The sequence below is a fragment of the Salvelinus alpinus genome, chromosome 9, assembly GCF_045679555.1.
Source record: "Salvelinus alpinus chromosome 9, SLU_Salpinus.1, whole genome shotgun sequence".
Taxonomy (NCBI): domain Eukaryota; kingdom Metazoa; phylum Chordata; class Actinopteri; order Salmoniformes; family Salmonidae; genus Salvelinus; species Salvelinus alpinus.
This window is the reverse complement of record NC_092094.1, coordinates 52,215,033-52,234,356: the sequence shown is the minus strand read 5'-3', so window position 1 is coordinate 52,234,356 and position 19,324 is coordinate 52,215,033. Positions and strand designations below refer to the sequence as shown.

The 19,324-nt window shown below is 43.4% G+C and overlaps 1 protein-coding gene across 15 annotated transcripts in view; it reads left to right on the top strand.

The window, feature by feature from the left end:
- LOC139584006 (pleckstrin homology domain-containing family A member 7-like) overlaps positions 1–19,324 on the top strand; it is a 163,739-nt gene that overhangs the window by 28,591 nt on the left and 115,824 nt on the right. The gene's annotated exons all lie outside the window — the stretch shown is intronic.

The following is a 19,324-nucleotide window of genomic DNA, read 5'->3' as shown; positions in this document are numbered from 1 at the left end:
ACTAGACAGAAAATGTATTTGTTAGCTATTGTAGCTAGCTAGTTTATAAACCAAGCTAGATATCATAAAATATTATTGTCATTACTTAACGTTATTTAGCCATTTTATTATTTGTCCGCTAGCCACCTGATCATGGCACTATTGTCAGAGCTGATGGAGGAATTTAGTAACGTAACTGTTACTGGATGATCAAAAGACAGACAACACGACTGTCAAAAAGAAGGAAGCCACCTGGGCCCTTTTTATGTGACGGATTTAATGGATCGACACGGATTAAAGAGAAGAGGGACCCAAATGGGATGAAAGCGTGCTGAAAAAAAAATGAAAAAAAGCCAAAGCCAAAAAGGATGCAGCAGAGAAGACACAGGGGCTATTTCAGACCGGAGGGGGAACTCTGTCCAAGGGAGTTTGAGAAACAAACGCCTCACAAGTCCTCAACTGGCAGCTTCATTAAATAGTACCCGCAAAACACCAGTCTCAATGTCAACAGTGAAGAGGTAACTCCGGGATGCTGGCCTTCTAGGCAGAGTTGCAAAGAAAAAGCCATATCTCAGACTGGCCTATATAAATAAAAGATTAAGATGGGCAAAAGAACAGACACTGGACAGAGGAACTCCACCCAAGAAGGCCAGCATCCCGGAGTCGCCTCTTCACTGTTGACATTGAGACTGGTGTTTTGCGTGTCCCATTTTTAATGAAGCTGCCAGTTGAGGACTTGTGAGGAATCTGTTTCTCAAACTAGACACTAATGTACTTTGTCCTCTTAATCAGTTGTGCACCGGGGCCTCCCACTCCTCTTTCTATTCTGCTTAGAGCCAGTTTGCACTGGTCTGTGAAGGGAGTAGTACACAGCGTTGTACGCTATCTTCAGTTTCTTGGCAATTTCTCGCATGGAATAGCCTTCATTTCTCAGAGCAAGAATAGACTGATGAGTTTCAGAAGAAAGCTCTTTCTTTCTGGCCATTTTGAGCCTGTAATCGAACCCACAAATGCTGATGCTCCAGATACTCAACTAGTCTAAAGAAGGCCAGTTTTATTGCTTCTTTAATCAGAACAACAGTTTTCAGCTCTGCTAACAATTGCAAAAGGGTTTTCTAATGATTAATTAGCCTTTTAAAATGATCAACTTGGATTAGCTAGCACAACGTGCCATTGTAACAGGAGTGATGGTTGCTGATAATGGGCCTCTGTACGCCTATTTAGATATTCCATAAGAAATATGCTGTTTCCAGCTACAATAGTTATTTACAACATGAACAATGTCTACACTGTATTTCTGATCAATTTGATGTTATTTTAATGGACAAAAAATGTGCTTTTCTTTCAAAAACAAGGACATTTCTAAGTGACCCCAAACTTTTGAATGGTAGTGTACATGTAGGTAGAGTTATTGAAGTGACTATGCATAGATAATAACAGAGTAGCAGCAGCGTAAAAGGGGGGGCAATGCAAATAGCCTGGGTAGCCATTTGATTAGACGTTCAGGAGTGTTATGGCTTGGGGGTAGAAGCTGTTTAGAAACATCTTGGACCTAGACTTGGCACTCCGGTACCGCTTGCCGTGCGGTATCAGAGAGAATAGTCTATGACTAAGGTGGCGTGTCAATTTTTAGGGCCTTCCTCTGACACCGCCTTTTCCTCTGTAGTGCCTTGTGGTCGTAGGCTGAGCAGTTTCCATACCAGGCAGTGATGCAACCCGTCAGGGTGCTCTCGATGGTGCAGCTGTAGAACCTTTTTGAGCATATGAGGACCCATGCCAAATCTTTTCAGTCTCCTGAGGAGGAATAGGTTTTGTCGTGCCCTCTTCACGACTGTCTTACTGTGCTTGGACCATGTTAGTTTGTTGGTGTTGTGGATGCCAAGGAACTTGAAGCTCTCAACCTGAGAATGGGGGCGTGCTCGGTCCTCCTTTTCCTGTAGTCCACAATCTTCTCCTTTGTCTTGATCACATTGAGGGAGAGGTTGTTGTCCTTGCACCACTAATCGCTGTTCTGATGTCCGGAAGCTATTTTCGGTCATAAGAGACGGTAGCAGCAACATTATGTACAAAATAAGATACAAACAATGCGAAAAAACAAACAAAATAGCATGGTTGGTTAAGAGTCCATAAAATGGCAGCCATACCCTCCGGCGCCATCTCACCATTGCATAGGGCTAACGTTTGCCAGGTTATCTGATGGGACAAGCTATAATGTAGCGTTCTATCATGTGCAAGTTAATCTACTATTTTAATTGGCTGATACTCTTTTTGAGACGGAGAAACTATTTACATTTTCTTTTAAACTGTTTCTAATATTCGCAAGTATGGCCCCAGGGAGGCTCTGACAAGAAGATCAGGATGTAGAAAATTTGCCATTTTCTCTATGGAGCCACAGAAATAATAAGTGAAAGTTGAGTCCAAATCTCCAAATTCTCATGCTATTGTTGCAGAGTCAATGCTCTTGGATTTGGGATTTTAAGCCATATTACAACAGCAACTCAACAGGCTGATTGTAGCACAGCATACAGGCTGATTGTAGCACAGCATACAGTCTGACACCTCTCTCGCTTTCTCACGCATATCATAACCAAGTAGGTGCTCTTTGTTCTGTTCAACAAATATCTCTAATTTGTCAAATTGTCCTAATAGACGTATCAGAATCTCATCTAATGTTAGGTTCAGAGACCTCATTTGCCCATCACTAGGTTTAACCTCCTTGTCACGCCCTGCCGTAGAGAGCTTTTTATGTCTCTATTTTGGTTTGGTCAGGGTGTGAATTGGGTGGGCATTCTATGTGCATTTTCTATGTTTTGTATTTCTTTGCGTTTGGCCGGGTGTGGTTCTCAATCAGAGGCAGCTGTCTATCGATGTCTCTGATTGAGAATCATACTTAAGCAGCTTTTTCCCACCTGTGTTTTGTGGGTAGTTGTTTTCTGTTTTGTGTCTGCACCAGACAGAACTGTTTCGTGTTGTTCCATTTTGTTATTTTGTCTCAGTGTTCAGTTTAAATAAATAATCATGAACACTTACCACGCTGCGCTTTGGTCCGATCCTTCTTCATCCGACGACCGTTACACTCCTGTCTTGACTGGATGAGGAAATGATTATATTATTACAATTGAACCTTTGATCAAAACATCCATCCTTTTGGGACTTTTACTAAGCGTATTCAGAAACATGTTTCTGTATCGTTCAGCAGTCAAACGTTTTGTTTCAGTATTCAAGTGAATTTAGCCAACTTAGTCATTCTTTGAGAGACATGAAACAAGTATTTCCTAAAATGTAGAACATGTCAAAGATTGTCATATGTGGCATTTGTGTCATAAATGTAGATGGTGAATTTAATGGACACTTTCACATGAAATGACCCTGCCCTGAATTTACTTATGTCACCATTACTTGGTGACTTTTTCTGGTAGCTATTATGTAAGGGATAAACACAGACGTTCTGTACATTACCTTGGAGCTGAGTCCCTTTACGGAGTTCATTTTTCCCAAGGTAATATACAGAATGGAGCCATTTATCCCGCTTTTACCACAGTTGCCAAAGAAAGCAATACTAATTATTTTTTCATTTTTCTAAGCAAATTCATACTTTCATCTTTTTGTTGCTAGTGACGCAACCAAGTTGTTCGTTCTATATGTTCCATTAACATGCTCGCTGGCAACGTTCTTATCCCTTGCTTGCTAGCTAGCCAACTAGCAATGGCTAACACAGTCAACACCTCTACAGCCAAAATAACAGTACAGTAGCTGCATTTGCGTTTGTTTAAGCTGTTTTCTATTGACATTCATTTGGATACATCCAAATGAATGATGATGGCCGATATTGCCTGGCATAGCTAGAACATTTTTCCTTCTCGTCAGGACACTTGACACTGTTCATTACGAGGAGATTTCGTTTATGGGCTCCCGAGTGGCGCAGAGGTCTAAGACTGCATCTCAGTGCTAGAGGCGTCACTACAGACACCCTGGTTCGAATTCAGGCTGTATCACAGCCGGCCGTGATTGGGAGTCCCATAGGGCGGCGCACAATTGGCCCAGGGTCGTCCGGGTTTAGCCGGTGCAGGCCATCATTGTAAATAAGAATTTGTTCTTAACTGACTTGCCTAGTTAAATAAAGGTTAAATTCACGAAGCTAGCTAAATAATTTGTTGCTAGCAAACCTGCCAATATGACAACTGAATTCAAAAATATCAGTTGCTGACAAAAGCTGGTCGAACTACACTGAACAAAAATATAAACGCAACATGCAACAATTAAAAATATTTTACTGAGTTACAGTTCATAGAAGGAAATCTGCCAACTGAAATAAATTCATTAGGCCCTATGGATTTATGGATTTCACATGACTGGGAATACAGATATACAGTACCAGTCAAAAGTTTGGACTACGTTTTTCTTTATTTTTACTATTTTCTACATTGTAGAATAATAGTGACGACATTAAAACTATGAAATAACACAGATGGAATCATGTAGTCACCAAAAAAACAAATTCAAATATATTTTATATTTGACATTCTTCAAAGTAGCCACCCTTTGCCTTTGCTGACACATGCACATTTGTGGCCTGCTGGAGGTCATTTTGCAGGGCTCTGGCAGTGCTCCTCCTGCTCAAAGGCGGAGGTAGCGGTCCTGCTGCTGGGTTGTTGCCCTCCTACGGCCTCCTCCACGTCTCCTGATGTACTGGCCTGTCTCCTGGTAGCGCTTCCATGCTCTGGACACTACGCTGACAGACACAGCAAACCTTCTTGCCACAGCTCGCATTGATGTGCCATCCTGGATGAGCTGCACTACCTGAGCCACTTGTGTGGGTTGTAGACTCCGTCTCATGCTACCACTAGAGTGAGAGCACCGCCAGCATTCAAAAGTGACCAAAACATCAGCCAGGAAGCATAGGAACTGAGAAGTGGTCTGTGGTCACCACCTGCAGAATCACTCCTTTATTGGGGGTGTCTTGCTAATTGCCTATAATTTCCACCTTTTGTCTATTCCATTTGCACAACAGCATGTGAAATTTATTGTCAATCAGTGTTGCTTCCTAAGTGGACAGTTTGATTTCACAGAAGTGTGATTGACTTGGAGTTACATTGTGTTGTTTTAAGTGTTCCCTTTATTTTTTTGAGCAGTGTATAATAAGTAACTAATAACAGTTAAGGTGGGCCTTTGCGCCACACACACACACACACACACACACACACACACACACACACACACACACACACACACACACACACACACACACACACACACACAGGGGGCTGGACTGAATCATAATGTCAGTGGGTGTGATGGGCCAGTGTGATGACGCCTCTGAGCTTATCAGTGTCCAACAGCAGCCTTTCTCCCCTCGCCTTCTCCCCTTGTCCGCTGTCAAGGTTACATCCAGCAAGGTATTTCAGGAATGCCACCCCCCAGCAGACCCTGGTTGCGTCCCAATTGGCACTCTATTCCCTATACAGTTTACTACTTTTGACCAGGCCCATAGGGCTGTCAAAAGTATTTGCTTTATAGGGAATAGGAGGCCATTTGTGACAGCCCCGCTCTCTCTCTCTCTCTCTCTCTCTCTCTCTCTCTCTCTCTCGGTCGCCATCTTACTCTCGCTCTAACTCGATCCTTCCCCGCTCTCACTCTTACTTCATCCCTCCCTCCTTCCCAATCTCTGTTTCTTTGAACAGGGGTGTGTGTGTGCACAGACATACCCCCCCCCCACCACCACCACCACCAAAAAAGGTCTACTGAACCAGATACTTCTTCAGACTAAACACACACACACACGCGTCTTCTCTCACTGCAGCGGTGAGGTAGGCCCAGCACCTATCCATCTCAGTGACAGATATGTTCCTTGCAACTGGACTACAGCAGGATGACATAATTGTAGTGAGAAATGCTCCAAAATGTTTCCAAGGTGAAGTTTGCCCAATCCTAACCTTAACCACGGTGGGGCAAATGTCAAACAAAGATCAGCGTCTAGACTAGAGGCAACTTCACCCTACACCACAACATAGATTCCGCAAAAAAAACACTTCTGTGGAATCACTGAGACCAAACCCAAAGCTACATTCATAAGCTGTCCTCATACATACTCAGAATATGTCAACATTGCATTGATACTACAATGTGGGGATTCTCAGTGCTCTTGCTATGGGAGAGTTTGAAATGACCCTCTGTTGGGCCAAGGACCAATCGTTTCCAATAGTGTCCTTCCATTGTCTGTAGTGGAGAACTGATGGGCCTATTGGCTTTGGTTCAGTCATCGAATGATGAAGCGGAGATAAAACACAGTCAATCAGTCCTCTGCACCTAATCAGTTCTCAACAGTCCTCAGAAATCGGCCACACACCAAAGCAACAGTGTTCAATTCATTCAGAAGTCACGCGGTGCTACTATAAACAATTGTTAAAAAAGCAGTTACCAAATTTATTGGTCACATACACATGGTTAGCAGATGTTATTGCGAGTGTAGCGAAATGCTTGTAATAAAGACGTCGGTGTCCGTGACGTGGCTGGTTTTTCCTTTGTAATCCGTGATTACCTGTAGACCCTGCCACATACATCTCGTGTCTGAGCCGTTGAATTGTGATTCCACTTTGTCCCGATATCGACATTTCGCTTGTTTGATTGCCTTGCCGAGAGAATAACCACTGTTTGTATTCGGCCATATTCCCAGTCATTTTTCTATGGTTAAATGCGGTGGTTTGCGCTTTCAGTTTTGCGCAAATGACGCCATCTATCCATGGTTTCTGGTTAGGGTATGTTTTAGTAGTCACAGTGGGTACAACCTCTCCAATGCACTTCCTTATAAACTCACTCACCGAATCAGCGTATAAATCGATATTATTCTTTGAGGCTGCCCGGAACATTTCCCAGTCCGCGTGATCAAAACAATCTTGAAGCGTGGATTTCGATTGGTCAGACCAGCGTTGAATATTTCTCGTCATGTATACATCCTGTTTGAGTTTCTGCCTATAGGACAGGAGGAGCAAAATGGAGTCGTGGTCAGATTTGCTGAAGGGAGGGCAGGGGAGAGCCATGTATGCATCGCGGAAGTTAGAGTAGCAGTGATCCAGTGTATTGCCCGCACGAGTGCTACAATCAATATGCTGATAGAATTTAGGTAGCCTTGTTCTCAAATTTGCTTTGTTAAAATCCCCAGCTACAATAAATGCAGCCTCAGAAGATATCTATGGTTTCCAGTTTGCATAGAGTCCAGTGAAGTTCTTAGAGGGCTGTCGTGGTATCGGCTTGAGGGAGGATCTACACGGCTGTGACAATAACCGACGAGAAGTCTCTTGGGAGAAAATATGGTTGGCATTTGATTATGAGTAATTCTAGTTCAGGTGAACAAAAGGACTTCAGTTCCTGTATGTTGTTACGATAACACAATGAGTCGTTAATTATGAAGCATACACCCCCGGCCCTTCTTCTTCCCAGAGAGATGTTTATTTCTGTCAGCGCAACGCATAAAGAATCCTGGTGGCTGTACCGACTCCAACAACATATCCCGAGAGAGCCATGTTTCCGTGAAACAGAGTATGTTTCAATTCCTGATGTCTCTCTGGAAAGCAACCCTTGCCCGTTATTTCGTCTACCTTGTTATCTAGAGACTGGACATTGGCGAGTAATATACTCGGAAGCGGTGGGTGGTGTGCACGCCTCCGAAGTCTGACCAGGAGGCCGCTCCGTCTACCTCCTTCTGCGGCGATGTTGTTTTGGGTCGGCCTCTGGGATCAGATCAAATGCCCTGGGTGGTGATGTGAACAATAGATCGGCTTCGGGAAAGTCGTGTTCCTGGTCGTAATGTTGGTAAGTTGACGTCGCACTGATATCCAATAGTTCTTCCCAGCAGTATGTAATAACACGTAAGATTTTCTGGGCTAACAATGTAAGAATAATACATAACAAACAATAGTTTCCCAAGGACTAGAAGCGAGGTAACCCTCTCTGTCGGCGCCATCTTATACAAGACTGGCTGACGCTACCTAGCTAACCTAGCTTGTTAGCAAGATATGTCAAGTTAGAATGCGGTCCTTGGCTAACCTGTTATTGCTATTGAGCTAACTAGTTAGCTGTGCAAATTATATGTATTTTAGGACTGGATTGCTAGCTATTCTACCCAGGACCAGGTGTAGAGTTAAATCCACTGTGTCAGGGAATTGCAAGGAGGTAAAAAATTCCTTGTGATTCTGAATTTAAGCAATCTGAGGAGCGGCGTTGGAAAAGAAAGTAAAGCATATCTGCTTCCTGGATACCATCTTCGTAATACGTCTAAGAGAAGATTAATGCTCTCTCTAGCCTTCCAGGCTTTCATTAGATGCATCCCAAATGGCACCCTATTCCATATGCACTACTACTTACCAGAGCCCAATTGGTAATGGTCAAAAATTGTGCACTATGAAGGGAATAGGGTGTCATTTGGGACTCAGCCATGGAAACCAAGACAAGTGAAACATTTGCTTATCACCACCATTTGAATCCCCTCTCAATACAATAGTCTGATGGTTATCATTTGAACTAAATTAATGCCTTTCGTCAGGGAGAGTTTCTCATACTGTTGGATGAAGGACAGAAATGAATCTAATCCAAATGGATTGCTCGTCTCTTATATAATCGTTTTCTAATTCCGTTAAAATTTGACTGCATCCCAAATGGCACCCTGTCCGCTATATAGAACAATACTTTTGACCAGGGCCCATAGGCTCTGGTTAAAAGTAGTGCACTATATAGGTAACAGGGTGCCATTTGGGTTGGACCCGGTCTCTTGAAAAACATACTGTACTCATATTGTATTGTCATATAAACATTCTTAATTGACGCAGGTAAATTCTGTTACATTGTCTTCTCCACTCTTTTAGGGAGCCTGGGTTTTATTTTATTTTAGTCCAAAAATTGGATTCCCACAGACAAAGTAATGGCCTGACTGTTGGACTCAAATGTATATGGGCCCCGAGTTCTGAATAAGGAACTTTTAAAAGTAATGGCTGCCAGTTTCCAGGTCCTTTTTATGATTGAAGAATAAAATAAACAATCTTTGCTAAACTTGTTGAATATACGTTTCTGATTGGCTAGAAGGGCATTCTAGAATGAATATTAGAACTAGATAACGGGACAGTTGGAAAAGATATCGGAACACCTTGAAATCATGACGCTATATGCTCCTACACATGCAGACCGTCCTTGCTACAAAGTTACAGAAAGCTAAACCAACAATCACACAAACCGAAATTAGATACATTGTAAATGCAGGTGCAACGAGGAAAAACTTCCAGCATTGATTTGTCTTTCAGATACGTTTTTTTGAGCATCTGATGACCGAACGTGGTGAGTGATGAGCATGAAATTCTTCAGTCCCTCTGTTGCAGTAATGACGCAAGTGGCGCTATGCTGTCAAATCCACGTTTCTACTCTGAGCAAAAATATAAACACAACATGTAAAGTGTCCCATGTTTCATGAGCGAAATAAAAGATCCCTGAAATGTTCCATATGCACAAAAAGCTTATTTCTCTCAGATTTTGTGCACACATTTGTTCACATCCCTGTTAGTTTGCATTTCTCCTTTGCCAAGATAATCCGTCCACCTGACAGGTGATTAAGAAGCTGATTAAACAGCATGCTATTTACCCAGGCGCACCTTGTGCTCGGGACTATAAAAAGCCACTTAAAAATGTGCAGTTTTGTCATACAACAAAATCCCACAGATGTTTCAAGTTGAGGGAGTGTGCGATTGGGATGCTGACTGCAAGAATGTCCACTAGAGCTCTTGCCCGAGAATTGAATGTTCGCTTCTCTAGCATAAGCCGCCTCCAATGTTTTAGAGAATTTGGCAGTACGTCCAACCGTCCTCACAACCACAGACCACGTGTAACCACGCCAGCCCAGGACCTCCACATCCGGGGTCTTCACCTGCTGGATCGTCTGAGACCAGCCACCCGGACAGCTGATGAATCTTGGGGTTTGCACAACTGAAGAATTTCTGCACATACTGTCAGAAACCGACTCCGGGAAGCTCATCTGTGTGCTCGTCGTCTTCACCAGGGTCTTGACCTGACTGCAATTTGGCGTCGTAACCGACTTCAATGGCCACTGCCACGCTAGAGAAGTGTGCTCTTTGGGGATGAATCCCAGTTTCAATTGTACCGGGCAGATGGCAGACAGTGTGTATGGCTTTGTGTGGATGAGCGGTTTGCTGACGTCAACGTTGTGAAGAGAGCGCCCTGTGGTGGTAGGGTTATGGTATGGGCAGGCATAAGCAACAGACAGCGAACACAATTGCATTTTATAGATGGCAATTTGAATACACAGAGATACCCGTGACAAGATCCTGAGGCCCATTGTAGTGCCATTCTTCCACCGCCATCACCTCATGTTTCGGCATGAAAATATACAGCCCCATGTCACAAGGATCTGTACACAATTCCTGGATGCTGAAAATGTCCCAGTTCTTCCATGGCCTGCATACTCACCACACATGTCACCACCCGTTGAGCATCTTAGGGATGCTCTGGATCGACATGTACAACAGCGTGTTTCAGTTCCCGCCAATATCCAGCAACTTCGCAGCCATTTGAAAAGGAGTGGGACAACATTCGACAGGCCACAATCAACCGCCTGATCAACTCTATGTGAAGGGGATGTGTCGGGCTGCATGAGACAAATGGTGGTCACACCAGATACTGACTGATTTTCTGATCCGTGCCCCTACCCTTTTAAAAATAAAGTTATCTGACCAACAGATGTACAGTACCAGTCAAACGCTTGGACACACCTACTCATTCAAGGTTTTTCTTTATTTTTACTATTTTCTACCGTGTAGAATAATAGTGAAGACACCAAAACTATGAAATAACACATGGAATCATGTAGTAACCCAAAGTGTTAAACAAATCTAAATATTTTAGATTCTTCAAAGTAGCTACCGTTTGCCTTGATGACTGCTTTGCACACTCTTGGCATTCTCTCAACCAGCTTCACCTGGAAGGATTTTCCAACAGTCTTGAAGGAGTTCCCACATATGCTGAGCACTTGTTTGCTACTTTTGCTTCACTCTGCGGTCCAACTCATCCCAAACCATCTCCATTGGGTTGAGGTCAGGTGATTGATGGAGTGCTGCATCAGATGATCTGGCCTCCACAGTCTCCTATTTGGTCAAATAGCCCTTACACAGCCTGGAAGTGTGTGTTGGGTCATTGTCCTGTTGAAAAACGAATTATATTCCCACTAAGCCCAAACCAGATGGGATGGCGTATCGCTGCGGAATGCTGTGGTAGCCATGCTGGTTAAGTGTGCCTTGCATTCTAAATAAATCCCTGACAGTGTCACCAGCAAAGCATCCCCACACCACCACACATGTGGAGATTAGCCGTTCACCTACTCTGTGTCTCACAAAGACACGGCGGTTGGAACCAAAAATCTCAAATTTGGACTCATCAGACCAAAGTACATATTTTCACCAGTCTAATGTTCATTGCTCATGTTTCTTGGCCAAAGCAAGTCTCTTCTTGTTATTGGTGTCCTTTAGTAGTGGTTTCTCTTCAGCAATTCGACAATGAAGGCCTGATTCACGCAGTCTCTTCTGAACAGTTGATGTTGAGATGTGTCTGTTACTTGAACTCAGTGACACATTTTTTGGGGCTGCAATTTCTGAGGCTGATAACTCTAATGAACTTGTCCTTTGCAGCAGAGGTAACTCTGGGTCTTTCTTTCCTGTGGCGGTTCTCATGAGAGCCAGTTTTATCACAGCGCTTGATGGTTTTTGCGACTGCACTTGAAGAAATGTCCTGCATTGACTGACCTTCATGTCTTAAAGTAATGATGGACTGTCATTTCTCTTTGCTTATGTGAGCTGTTCTTAACATAATATGGACTTGGTCTTTTACCAAATAGGGATAATTTCTGTATACCACCCCTACCTTGTCACAACACAATTGATTGGCTCAAATGCATTAATTTGTGGAATTTCTTAACTTTTAACAAGGCACACCTGTTAATTGAAATGCATTCCAGGTGACTACCTCATGAAGCTGGTTGAGAGAATGCCAAGCGTGTGCAAAGCTGTCATCAAGGCAAAGGGTGGCTACTTTGAAGAATCTCATATATATATATATATTTTTCGATTACTACGTAATTCCATGTGTGTTATTTCATAGTTTATGTTTTCACTATTATTCTACAATGTAGAAAATATTAAAAATACAGAAAAACCCTTGAATGAGTAGGTGTGTCCAAACTTTTGACTGGTACTATTTGGTATAGTTTTATCTAAAAAGGATAACTTAAAAAAAAAAATGTTTCACCTTCCTCCTCTGAGTAGCTTCCACTGGTGGACATTTTCTGTTTGTGTGTGTGTGTGTGTTTCCGATTTCGCTGACGACCCTCCCACTCTGTCTGCCGTATTCTTTCTCTCAGCTCTTGTTTTCCATAATAGGATATAGGTGGGTGGAGCTGGGAGGGTCGTCAGCGAAATCGGAAACACCTGAGTTTCGGTTGTGTCCCAGGGATAAATACACCTTTCCCTCATACATCGAGGAGACTCTCCACACAGACACACTGTTGTTGTTTTTTTGGGGCATTTTGGGACTTTGTGTTAATTTATTTTGGCACCTCTCAACACCCCTCATTATCACCATCTATGCACGCATCCACTTACTTTCACTACTGACTACACACACCATTGTTACTTTACTTTTCGTTCGTAATAGTGAGAGAGAAACTGCATGTGCCAGTATGTTTTTTCCCCTTCTATTTATGTGTGTGGGCAGAGCAAGATCACAGGTAAAGACTGTCCACCTGCTTCTAGACAAGGGGAGAGAGAGACAAAAAGAGAGGGAGGGAGGTAAAGAGGGAGTGGGTAGGCAGTGTTTCCTCTCCCTGATGAAATTGGGCTGGAATTGAGTTTCATAAAAGCAAACAGCAGGAGACAGAACCTCCCTCCCTCCCATTCTCACCCTAGTCTCGACGGCACAGGAGCATGACGTAACCACACTATTACACCAGTCTCCTTCGGAGAGTGCTGCTCTCTGCCCTACACAAATAACCTGTATCTATCAATCGGTCTGTCTGCCATATTGTGTCAGACTTACTCTGTCATGTATGATACATAACAGGTGGGTGTTTGAATTGCCTGAGGCCGCTGATTCAATATGCTCTCTGAGTAACACTTAGACAAACAAGACTGTTGGATCGTTCAAGGAACTATGTACAGGTTAGAGGTCGACCGATTATGATTTTTCAACGCCGATACTGATTATTGGAGGACCAAAAAAGCCGATACCGATTTAATCGGCCGATTTAAAAAAAAATAAAAAAATAAATAAAAAAAATAATAATAATAATATACAGTGGGGAGAACAAGTATTTGATACACTGCCGATTTTGCAGGTTTTCCTACTTACAAAGCATGTAGAGGTCTGTAATTTTTATCATAGGTACACTTCAACTATGAGAGACGGAATCTAAAACAAAAATCCAGAAAATCACATTGTATGATTTTTAAGTAATTAATTTGCATTTTATTGCATGACATAAGTATTTGATACATCAGAAAAGCAGTACTTAATATTTGGTACAGAAACCTTTGTTTGCAATTACAGAGATCATACGTTTCCTGTAGTTCTTGACTAGGTTTGCACACACTGCAGCAGGGATTTTGGCCCACTCCTCCCTACAGATCTTCTCCAGATCCTTCAGGTTTCGGGGCTGTCGCTGGGCAATACGGACTTTCAGCTCCCTCCAAAGATTTTCTATTGGGTTCAAGTCTGGAGACTGGCTAGGCCACTCCAGGACCTTGAGATGCTTCTTACGGAGCCACTCCTTAGTTGCCATGGCTGTGTGCTTCGTGTCGTTGTCATGCTGGAAGACCCAGCCACGACCCATCTTCAATGCTCTTACTGAGGGAAGGAGGTTGTTGGCCAAGATCTCGCGATACATGGCCCCATCCATCCTCCCCTCAATACGGTGCAGTCGTCCTGTCCCCTTTGCAGAAAAGCATCCCCAAAGAATGATGTTTCCACCTCCATGCTTCACGGTTGGGATGGTGTTCTTGGGGTTGTACTCATACTTCTTCTTCCTCCAAACACGGCGAGTGGAGTTAGACCAAAAAGCTCTATTTTTGTCTCATCAGACCACATGACCTTCTCCCATTCCTCCTCTGGATCATCCAGATGGTCATTGGCAAACTTCAGACAGGCCTGGACATGCACTGGCTTAAGCAGGGGGACCTTGCGTGCGCTGCAGGATTTTAATCCATGACGGCGTAGTGTGTTACTAATGGTTTTCTTTGAGACTGTGGTCCCAGCTCTCTGCAGGTCATTGACCAGGTCCTGCCGTGTAGTTCTGGGCTGATCCCTCACCTTCCTCATGATCATTGATGCCCCACGAGGTGAAATCTTGCATGGAGCCCCAGACCGAGGGTGATTGACCGTCATCTTGAACTTCTTCCATTTTCTAATAATTGCGCCAACAGTTGTTTCCTTCTCACCAAGCTGCTTGCCTATTGTCCTGTAGCCCATCCCAGCCTTGTGCAGGTCTACAATTTTATCCCTGATGTCCTTACACAGCTCTCTGGTCTTGGCCATTGTGGAGAGGTTGGAATCTGTTTGATTGTGTGTGGACAGGTGTCTTTTATACAGGTAACGAGTTCAAACAGGTGCAGTTAATACAGGTAATGAGTGGAGAACAGGAGGGCTTCTTAAAGAAAAACTAACAGGTCTGTGAGAGCCGGAATTCTTACTGGTTGGTAGGTGATCAAATACTTATGTCATGCAATAAAATGCAAATTAATTATTTAAAAATCATACAATGTGATTTTCTGGATTTTTGTTTTAGATTCCGTCTCTCACAGTTGAAGTGTACCTATGATAAAAATTACAGACCTCTACATGCTTTGTAAGTAGGAAAACCTGCAAAATCGGCAGTGTATCAAATACTTGTTCTCCCCACTGTATATATATATATTATTTTTTCAAATGACAATTACAACAATACTGAATGAACACTTTTCTTTTACCTTAATACACTGCTCAAAAAAATAAAGGGAACACTTAAACAACACAATGTAACTCCAAGTCAATCACACTTCTATGAAATCAAACTGTCCACTTAGGAAGCAACACTGATTGACAATAAATTTCACATGCTGTTGTGCAAATGGAATAGACAAAAGGTGGAAATTATAGGCAATTAGCAAGACACCCCCAAAAAAGGAGTGATTCTGCAGGTGGTGACCACAGACCACTTCTCAGTTCCTATGCTTCCTGGCTGATGTTTTGGTCACTTTTGAATGCTGGCGGTGCTCTCACTCTAGTGGTAGCATGAGACGGAGTCTACAATCCACACAAGTGGCTCAGGTAGTGCAGTTCATCCAGGATGGCACATCAATGCGAGCTGTGGCAAAAAGGTTTGCTGTGTCTGTCAGCGTAGTGTCCAGAGCATGGAGGCGCTACCAGGAGACAGGCCAGTACATCAGGAGACGTGGAGGAGGCCGTAGGAGGGCAACAACCCAGCAGCAGGACCGCTACCTCCGCCTTTGTGCAAGGAGGTGCACTGCCAGAGCCCTGCAAAATGACCTCCAGCAGGCCACAAATGTGCATGTGTCAGCATATGGTCTCACAAGGGGTCTGAGGATCTCATCTCGGTACCTAATGGCAGTCAGGCTACCTCTGGCGAGCACACGGAGGGCTGTGCGGCCCCACAAAGAAATGCCACCCCACACCATGACTGACCCACCGCCAAACCGGTCATGCTGGAGGATGTTGCAGGCAGCAGAACGTTCTTCACGGCGTCTCCAGACTCTGTCACGTCTGTCACATGTGCTCATGTGCTCAGTGTGAACCTGCTTTCATCTGTGAAGAGCACAGGGCGCCAGTGGCGAATTTGCCAATCTTGGTGTTCTCTGGCAAATGCCAAACGTCCTGCACGGTGCTGGGCTGTAAGCACAACCCCCACCTGTGGACGTCGGGCCCTCATACCACCCTCATGGAGTCTGTTTCTGACCGTTTGAGCAGACACATGCACATTTGTGGCCTGCTGGAGGTCATTTTGCAGGGCTCTGGCAGTGCTCCTCCTGCTCAAAGGCGGAGGTAGCGGTCCTGCTGCTGGGTTGTTGCCCTCCTACGGCCTCCTCCACGTCTCCTGATGTACTGGCCTGTCTCCTGGTAGCGCTTCCATGCTCTGGACACTACGCTGACAGACACAGCAAACCTTCTTGCCACAGCTCGCATTGATGTGCCATCCTGGATGAGCTGCACTACCTGAGCCACTTGTGTGGGTTGTAGACTCCGTCTCATGCTACCACTAGAGTGAGAGCACCGCCAGCATTCAAAAGTGACCAAAACATCAGCCAGGAAGCATAGGAACTGAGAAGTGGTCTGTGGTCACCACCTGCAGAATCACTCCTTTATTGGGGGTGTCTTGCTAATTGCCTATAATTTCCACCTTTTGTCTATTCCATTTGCACAACAGCATGTGAAATTTATTGTCAATCAGTGTTGCTTCCTAAGTGGACAGTTTGATTTCACAGAAGTGTGATTGACTTGGAGTTACATTGTGTTGTTTAAGTGTTCCCTTTATTTTTTTGAGCAGTGTATAATACATCAATAAAATCAATTTGGCCTCAAATAAATAATGAAACATGTTCAATTTGGTTTAAATAATGCAAAAACAAAGTGTTGGAGAAGAAAGTAAAAGTGCAATATGTGCCATGTAAAAAAAGCTAACGTTTAATTTTAAGTTCCTTGCCCAGAACATGAGAACATATGAAAGCTGGTGGTTCCTTTTAACATGAGTCTTCAATATTCCTAGGTAAGAAGTTTTAGGTTGTAGTTATTATAGGAATTATAGGACTATTTCTCTCTCTACCATTTGTATTTCATATACCTTTGACTATTGGATGTTCTTATAGGCACTTTAGTGTTGCCAGTGTAACAGTATAGCTTCCGTCCCTCTCCTCGCTCCTAACTGGGCTCGAACCAGGAACACATCGACAACAGCCACCCTCGAAGCAGCGTTACCCATGCAGAGCAAGGGCAACAACTACTCCAAGTCTCAGAGCGAGTGACGTTTGAAACGCTATTAGCGCGCACCCCGCTAACTAGCTAGCCATTTCACATCGGTTACACCAGCCTAATCTCGGGAGTTGATAGGCTTGAAGTCGTAAACAGCTCAATGCTTGAAGCATTGCGAAGAGCTGCTGGCAAATGCACAAAATTGCTGTTTGAATGAATGCTTACGAGCCTGCTGCTTCCTACCATCGCTCAGTCAGACTGCTCTATCAAATCATAGACTTAATTATAACATAATAACACACAGAAATACGAGCCTTTGGTCATTGATATGGTCGAATCCGGAAACTATCATTTCGAAAGCAAAACGTTTATTCTTTCAGTGAAATACGGAACTGTTCCATATTTTATCTAACGGGTGGCATCCCTAAGTCTAAATATTGCTGTTACATTGTACAACCTTCAATGTTATGTCATTAATTATGTACAATTCTGGCAAAATAATGACGGTCTTTGTCCATTTATTCCTAACTTCACACAGTTCGCAACGAGCCAGGCGGCCCAAACTGCTGCATATACCCTGACTGCTTGCATGGAACGCAAGAGAAGTGACACAATTTCCCTAGTTGTAAGAAATTCATGTTAGCAGGCAATATTAACTAAATATGCAGGTTTAAAAATATATACTTGTGTATTGATTTTAAAGAAAGGCATTGATGTTTATGGTTAGGTTTGGTGCAACGACAGTGCTAAATCATCACACATTTGGCGAAGTAGGCTGTGATTCGATGAGAAATTAACAGGCACCGCATCGATTATATGCAACGCAGGACACGCTAGATAAACTAGTAATATCAACCATGTGTAGTTCACTAGTGATTATGTTAAGATTGATTGTTTTTTTATAAGATAAGTTTAATGCTAGCTAGCAACTTGCCTTGGCTTCTTGCTGCCCTCGCGTAACAGGTAGTCAGCCTGCCATGCATGCTCCTCGTGGAGTGCAATGTAAGGCAGGTGGTTAGAGCGTTGGACTAGTAACCGGAATGTTGCAAAAATGAATCGCCAAGCTGACAAGGTAAAAATCTTTCGTTCTGCCCCTGAACAAGGCAGTTAACCCACCGTTCCTAAGCCTTCATTGAAAATAAGAATGTGTTCTTAACTGACTTGCGTAGTTAAATAAAGGTGTAAATTATTTATTTTTAAATCCGGCCAAATCGGTGTCCAAAAATACAGATTTCCGATTGTTATGAAAACTTGAAATCGGCCCTAATTAATCGGCCATTCCGATTTAATCGGTCGACCTCTAGTACAGGTAACTGCTAAAAGCATGGAAACACTTGCGTAAATGAGGGATACAAAGTACATTGAAAGCAGGTGCTTCCACACAGGTGTGGTTCCTGAGTTAATTAAGCAATTAACATCCCATCATGCTTAAGGAAAGAATGCTGGGCAGGCCATTATTTTGCCTACCATGGCTATGCCCCCATAGGATGACAATGCCCCATCCACAGGGCACGAGTGGTCACTAAATGGTTTGGTGAGCATGAAAAGGATGTACAGTAAACCATATGCCATGGCCGTCTTAGTCACCAGATCTCAACCCAATTGAACACTTATGGGAGATTCTGGAGCGGCGCCCGAGACAGCGTTTTCCACCACCATCAACAAAACACAAAATGATGGAATTTCTTGTGGAATAATGGTGTCTCATCCCTCAAATAGAGTTCCATTCACTTGTAGAATCTATGCCAAGGTCCATTGAAGCTGTCCTGGCTCGTATACCCTATTAAGACACTTTATGTTGGTGTTTCCTTTATTTTGACAGTTACCTGCACTGTATGTAGTAGGGTTATTAAGCTAACCCAATTGTCCCCTGGGATGTATTCATTAGTCACCCCGTAGTAAAACATTTGCATGGATTCATGTTCAGTTTGATGTCCTACTGCCCCAAGTGGATGTTCACCAGAACGACCCTGTTAGATTTTATCTTGGGAAATCCATTTAGTGGATATGAATGCAGTGAGCTAACTTCCTGTTTCTCGTGTCCTCCCTTGCTTTTGGCACTGCTGAATTCCGTCCCAAATGGCAACCAATGAATTCCTTATATAGTGTCAAATCAGTGTACTACAGTACGTAGGGAATAGGGTGCCATCTGGGACGCAATCCATCCAGTACCAAGAGCAAGAGCGGACATGAGCAAGAGGAAGTTAGGTCATTGTATTCACATCCACTAAATGGATTGAGTGGATATATTCAGGGGCGTGGAGTGCTCTGAACACTGCAGCTCGAAATAGAATTATCAGCTCCATTCATTCTGTCTGACAGACAATAGTTTGTGTTCTGC